Below are 7,366 nucleotides of genomic sequence, written 5' to 3' on the forward strand. Positions count from 1 at the left end.
GCGCCCCCCACAGCACTCCCCAGGGATATGGGTGCAGAGCGCCCCCCCACAGCACTCCCCAGGGATATGGGTGCAGAGCGCCCCCCATAGCACTGAGAGACTCTGCTCCAGATGCATGCTTTGGCCCAGAGACCAGCTTTCAGGGTGATCTTGAACAAAGGACGTCTCCTGTCTGAGTCCGTTTCCTCATCTCTCCATGCAGGGGTTGATCTCACAGTGTCCCTGGAGCACCTCCCAGCCCTGACATCCCAGAGCAGAGTTCTCACCATTTGGGCTCATCCCGTGAGCATCCTTGCCCCCGAATTAACATCACCCACATGCATGCACGCACAAAATTTTGTTCACAACTTTAGGGTTCGTGGAGACCCTGGAGCCCACTCACTTATGACCTCTAGTCAAGGGCCCCTGCTTAGGGGTGGCCCCTAACTATAAATTCCCCTCTGGCTTGAAGTTAGGAAGATGGGGAGCCAAGTGCCTTCTGAGGGGTCCTTGTGCTACGACCCCTCTGGCCGGAGGCAGGTTCTTCTTTGGCCTGCTGAAGTGGTTCCTCCAGTCACCCTTGGGGGCCAGAGGCCAAGCTGCACCTGCCCTCAGAGGTCACAGGAGGGCTGAGACCTAGAACACCGCGGTGCCAGAGACTGGCCTGGCCAGCACGAGCTCGTCCCCTGCTGGAAAGCCACCCCCACCCACCCTCACCCCATCCACGTGACTAATTCCTTTTCTTCCTTTCAGGCCCCTCTCAAACGGCACCTCCTCTTGGCAGCTTCTTTATTTCCTTCTCTGGATATACCCTGAGCCCCTCGAGGGCAGGGTGAGGCTGACTCGCCTCTAATCCCAAGACCTGGCCCGGGACCTGCAAGGGGAGGGTGCCTGCAGTGCGGGAGGGCAGGAGGAGGGAAGGTGGGGTGCAGCAATGGGGCCCTCGGACCTGAGGCCCTTGGGTACTGTCACTGTCCTGCTTGGATCTCTTGCTCCAACCCTCAGTATCACTCATTCGCTTTCTAACCACAGCCTTTGAGAAGCCAGACCCTCACTGGAGGCAGCCTCAGGCCTCTCAGACCTTCAGGGGAGCCTAGAAGAGAGTGTTTCTGGGACACTCGCAGGCCAAATCCTCAAGTCCTCACAGGACTCCAAGGTCACAAGGAGAGACAGGTGCCTCCTCTGCTTCTAGGGCCCTGGCTTGGAGGACAGGAGGCCCCTCACACTCAGCCCATGGTCCCTGCTTCTGTGTGGTTTTCCCATGCGGGAAATGCAGGATACAGAATCCCAGGGCTTCAGAGATGCTCCAGGAAGTCTGTGGTGGCAGAGGGAGGAGAGCAGGAACCCTCTTCTCCAGGTGTGGTGGGGGCCCTGTGGTGCAAAGCAGTGTGACCCAGAGCCCTTACCCAAGGCCCAGCCCAGTTGGGGGGGGTGGTCAGGCCAGTGCGTGCTGGGCTGGATGGTACAGCCTCACTGAGGGAAGCTGCGGGTGCCTGCCTGAGCAGACCTGCATCTCTGGGGGGGCATATGCTTCCAGGTGTCAGGCCAGCGTGGAACCTCCGGGTGAAGCCTTGGGGTGATGCCGGGCCTGCAGGCTGGCAGTCCCTGGACCCCCATCACACAGGTGGTTCAGAAGGAGCTGGAGAGCTGCCTCCACATGGGATAGAGCCCAGAGAGGGCCACAGTGCCACCTCAGAGCTGTCTTCCATCCCCATGACTGCTGCCCAGACTCCCCCTTGGAGCTTCAACCTTTAGCTAAGTCTGGCCCTTATTTCAATGGGAGCCTGGCCGGGTGCGGTGGCTCTCGCCTATAATCCCAGCACTTTGGGAGGCCGGGGCGGGCTCAGGAGTTTGAGACCAGCCTTGGCAACATGGCAAAACCCTGTTTTACAAAAGTTAGCCCGGTGTGGTGACACATGCCTGTCGTCCCAGCTACTCGGGAGGCTGGGGTGGATCACCTGAGCCTGGCGGGGGAGCGTGCTGCAGTGAGCTGTGATCCCGCCGCTGCACTCCAGCACAGGCAACAGAGACCCCCGTCTCAAAAAAACAAAAGGGGGAGAACAGGAGCCTATGTTCTCAGTCACAGAAATGTCCTTGAGAAAGAAGAGCGTAGAGGGAGGATGGCGGGAGGGAAAGACAGTCCCAGGTCCCAGGGTGAGGGAGGGAGGCAGTGCCCAGCAGGTGGGCAGAAGAGCGTGGAAAGGGGAGCAGCTCACAGCAGCCCAACTCCATTCAGGGGCCAGGTGGATCCCCAGGACTGCACCCGGACCAGGTCCCTGCTTCTACTTTGGGGAGGCAGGTGTTGTCACTTCACGCAACCGGAAGAAGCAGTTCAATCCAAGCGCAGGTGGGAGGCTCAAAGGAGGGGGCTGAGCCGGCATCAGGGCCAAGGTGCTGCAGCAAAGGCAGCAGGCGTGGCCACGTGGGGTCAGGAATGGGGAGTGCAGAGGTCTGCAGGGGAACTAGGCCAGGGGAAGCAGTCAGCAGCTCAAGACATCTGCCCTGAGCCTGGTCCTCTGTAGGTGCTGGCTGCTCATACAGAAAGTGGGGCGAGGGCAGCGGCCGCCATGGCACTTGCCGGCTTTCTCATGACTCCTTTCTGCCTTGGCAGAAATCACATCCCTGACCCACCAGAGATGCTTTCATCTAGTGGGCAGGCAGGGCGGGCTGTGGCTGGCAGTGGGGGGAGCCCCTGAGACTGCCTGGGCTGGCATGAGCCACAGGATTGGATTATTATAGGGGGCGGGGGAGGCAGCAGACCCCAGACCTCATCATGACAAATTTTCTGCTGAACAACCACAAATATTCGCTGTGACTTCGGACAGAGTCTGAAAAAGACTTCGTTTCCTCCCTTGGCGGTATCATTTGTCTTGTTTTGAAGCCACGAGATTGCAGGCGCAAACTTACAGACTCAAGTTTGTCTTAATTGCTGTGGTGTCACCACCTCTCTGGCAGATAACAGCACAATGAACGAGTCGATGGGGCTGAGCCCTCCAGGTCCTTCTTCTAAAGTGAGACAAATGTCCCTCCTTTGAGCCCAACAGTCCATCGGCAGCTCTGTCATTTATTTATCTCCCTAACAGTTTGCATTAACTTGCAAGGGATAAAAAGTCTCTCCTGCCCGCAGACTTAGTTAAAAGCATCCAGTCAAACTGTGCAGCTGGTGTTCCCTAGGAATCTGCTCTTTTTATCTTTTTTCTCCGACTTTGGGGGTGAGGGGGTGTAGGGAAATCAACAGGGCACACACGGGGAACAATAAGGGCAGAAATATGGGAATAAAGTTTTGAGATAGAAAAGAAATCCTACCAGGCATGGATTACAGTGCTCCCGCCTGTAATCCCATTTGGGAGGCTGAGGCGGGCGGATCACGAGGTCAGGAGTTTGAGACTAGCCTGGCCAACGTGGTGAAACTCCGTCTCTACTGAAAATCTAAAAAATTAGCCAGGCGCGGTGGTGGACTCCTGTCATCCCAGCTACTCTGGAGGCTGAGGCAGGAGAATCGCTTGAACCTGGGAGGCGGAGATTGTAGTGAGCTGAGATCATGCCATTGCACTCCAGCCTGGGCAAGAAGAGCGAAACTCCATCTCACACAAAAAAAAAAAAAAAAAAGAAAGAAATCCTATTTGCCTTGGAATCTGAGCTGCACATGGCAAACTGCCTTCACACCGATCTCATTTGGTCTCCCAGCTCCCTGGCAAGGGCAGCAGGGTCATCCCCATCTCTGTCTCCCACTCCATGTTCCCATCACAGGGGGTGACACTCTGCTCTTTGAATGTGCAGAGCCCTCTCTGCCTCTGAGCCATGACAGAGGCTGTTCCCTCAGGCTGGGACACCTTCCTCCCATCCTCTGCCTCCTGCTTAATTTCTGTTCCTCCTCCAAGATTCAGCTGAAACGCAGTTCCTATGGGGAAGCCTTTCCCAATACCCAACCTGACCTGGCCCACCTGTGGGTACAGGAGCCCAGCCCACAGGCCGCCACCACCCTGGAGCTCCTCTGTCACTGCCCGACCTCACCGTATCGTCCTTCTGTGTTTTCATACATCATCTATCTGCCTCACTTCAGTGAGAGCCTCAGGAAGGTGGGAGCTGGCTCAAGGCCTGGCATTCAGGAGATGCTCAAGAAATAGTGGTTAAATAAATGAAGGGGAAGGTGGGGTGGATGGGGCTTCCGGAAATTTCAGTGACCTCCTCCTCCCTGCCTCCAGCTGCCTGGGAACAACTTATTTACTTATTTATTTATTTGAGATGGGGCCTCGCTCTATCGCCAGGCGGGAGTGCAGTGGCGCGATCTCAGCTCAGTGCAGCCTCAGCCTCCTGAGCTCAAGTGATCCTCCCCCTTCAGCTTCCCAAGTAGCTGGGTCTGCAGGCACACATCAGCATGCATGGCTTATTTTTAAAGTTTTTGTAGAGATGCGGTCTTACTATGTTGTCCAGGCCGGTCTCGAACTCCTGGCCTCAAGCAGCTCTCCCACTATAGCTTCTCAAAGTGCTGGAATTACAGGCATAAGCCACTGCGCCCAGCTGGGAAGAAGATGTTTATAAAAGCATCTGATAGGATTGTGGCTGCTCTTTCATTTTCCCCCTATTACTCTGCACTTTTGAAATGTAACTCAAACATGCATTATTTTGTAATAATAATCTGTTTTAGAAAACGTTAAATCTCTTGGTCAGAGTCCTAGCAAGGCAGTGGGAGAGGTGGGATTCAATGGAAGTCTCCTGATACCCAAATTGAACCCCTCTTTTCTACCCCATGGCCTCCTGGGTCTTCTTTGGCAATCCTGTGGAGGATGCAGAAGAATGCAGCTAGGAAAGGCATGGGCTTGGAGTCACACAGACCTGGGTTCAAGTCTTGGGTCCTCTGTTGACTCACTGTGTGAACCTGGGCAAGATGCCTAACGTCTCTGAGCCCGTTTCCTCAATGGTAAAGTGGGGTAATTACAGTAGTGGGTGTTGTTGTTGTCATTATTAAATCATTCCTTCTACTGACTGTGATAATCATAAAACACTTCTAAAGGGCTGGTTTCTAGCCCCTTCCTCCTGCCAGGCACTGCTGCCTCACATACACACAGACCATCATATAACCACAAAGTCCTGGGGAATCCCCACTTCTTAAATATTCCTTCCCCAGGAGAAATGGGGCCGCCTTCCTCTGTGGATGCAATGCAGGTCATGGTGACTGCTCAGGGACCATCATTCCCAGCAAATATTGTCTAGGCTTTTCCTCTTCCTCCTCCCCCGCCCAGTGGTGATTCACTTTGCCCTTTGTCTTCCATGCATTCGATGCATGGGGCATGTGCCTCTGCTTTGACTCCGGCCTGGGGTGGAGTGACTTTGAGGAGGTGTTCTGTCTCCCTTACTGGAGTGAGAGTCTCACGAGAACACAGCCTGCATCTTACAGGGAGGCAGTGTTGGTGAAGAAACACCTTTCACTTCAGACAGGTCTAGGTTTGAGTCTTATGGCTACTACTTCCTGGCTGTGTGGCTTTGGGCAAATCACTTCACCTCTCTGAACCTCAGCTTCCTCAGCTGTGTCATGGGTATGCTAGCATCATAAGAGTCTTAGGAAAACAAAATGAGATGGGAGATGCCAAGCGTGCAGCATAGTGTCTGGTGCACAGTGGGGACCCAAGTTCCTTAGCTGGTGTCAATAGAAATAGAAAAGTGACCCTCTTCCTATACCACTGCCACCCCCAGCCCTAATCCTGTCCCTCTTGAACCCTTTAACCTACTTTATTTCTTCTTCACAGCAATTGTCACCACTAGGAATTACAGTAATCTTTCTTGTCTATCTCCCTACTGCAGTGTGAACTCCAGAGGATAGGGACTAGCTTGCCTTAATCCCCACTGTGTCCCTAGCTCTTGACACACAGGAGGTACTGAGTAAGTATTTGAAGAATTCATGGTGTCTCTAGCACCTATGCTGGGCCCTGCTGAGGTTTCAGAGAAGTCCTGGGGAGTCTCCCTGCCCAAGTGGGGGGCCACCTGCTTGTTCACTCAAAATCCCAGCAAAGCTGGTACCATCTCTTCTGGGAAAGGTAGGATACTCATTTCTTCAGACCAGAAAAGCCAGCAAGGGGCCAAGACAATTTAAAGGACAGAGAATAATCTTTCAACAAATAGATCGATACAAATGGATATCCACATGCAAAAGAATGAATTTGGATCCCTACCTCACATCATATACAAATGTTAGCTCCAAATAGATGGGTTAATCATATACTAAAAGAGCTAAAACTATAAAAATTCTTAGAGGAAAATATAGAAGTAAGTCTCAAAGCACAGCCTTCTTAGATATGAAGCCAAAGCACAACAGCTCCCCCCCAAGAAAAAAAAAGAAAAAATTTGATGCCATGAAAACTAAAAATGTGTGTGCTTCAAAGGCCACCATTAAGAAAAGACTATGAGGACTTCCACCAAGAGGGCCAAATAGGAACAGCTCCGGTCTGCAGTTCCCAGTGAGAGCAATCCAGAAGGCGAGTGACCTCTGCATTTCCAACCGAAATACCAGGTTCACTGGGACTGATTAGACAGTCAGTGCAGCCCAAGGAGGGCAAGCTGAAGCAGGGTGGGGCATTGCCTCACACGGGAAGCACAAGGGGCCAGAGAACTCCCTCTCCTAGCCAAGGGAAATCATTGGGGACGTTTCCCAACAGGATGGCACACTGGCTCAGATAGTACACTTTCCCACAATTTTTGCAACCCACAGACCAGAAGATTCCCTCCAGTCCTTACAACACCAGCACCCTGGTTTCCAGTGCAAAACGGGGCAGCAAAATGGGGCAGCTTTTTTTTTTTTTTTTTTTTTTTCCTCATACCCTAGTGGCGCCTGGAACACCAGTGAGACAGAGCCACTTATTCCCCTGAAAAAGGAGGCTGAAGCCAGGGAGCCAAGTGATCTGGCTTGGTGGGTTCCACCCCCATGAAGACCAGCAAGCTGAGATCCACTGGCTTGAAATTCTTGCAGCCAGCACAGCAGTCTGAGCTGGACCTGGGATGTTCAAGCTCAGTGGGGGGAGGGGTATCCACCATAGCTGAGGCTCAGGTAGGTGGTTTTAACTTCGCCTGTGTAAATGAAGTACTGGAGAAGTTTACACAGCAACTGGGCAGAGCCCATGGCAGCTCAGCAAGGCCTCTGCAGGTAGACTGTCAACTAGAGTCCCTTCTTGCTGGGCAGGGCATCTCTGAAAAAAGGCAGCAGCCTGGGGGCAGATCCAAGATGGCCGAATGGGAACAACTCTGGATTGCAGTTCCCAGCGAGAACAATGCAGAGGGTGAGTGATCACCACACTTCCAAACGAGTTATTACTGCCCACAGACCAGGAGATTCCTGGGCTAAAAAGTGTGAGTTTCCAGCACAGCTGTTTCAGCTGGCACAGTGAGTCTCTGC

This window comes from Sapajus apella, unplaced genomic scaffold, assembly GCF_009761245.1.
Source record: "Sapajus apella isolate SASKATOON/1434 unplaced genomic scaffold, GSC_monkey_1.0 scaffold55, whole genome shotgun sequence".
NCBI lineage: Eukaryota > Metazoa > Chordata > Mammalia > Primates > Cebidae > Sapajus > Sapajus apella.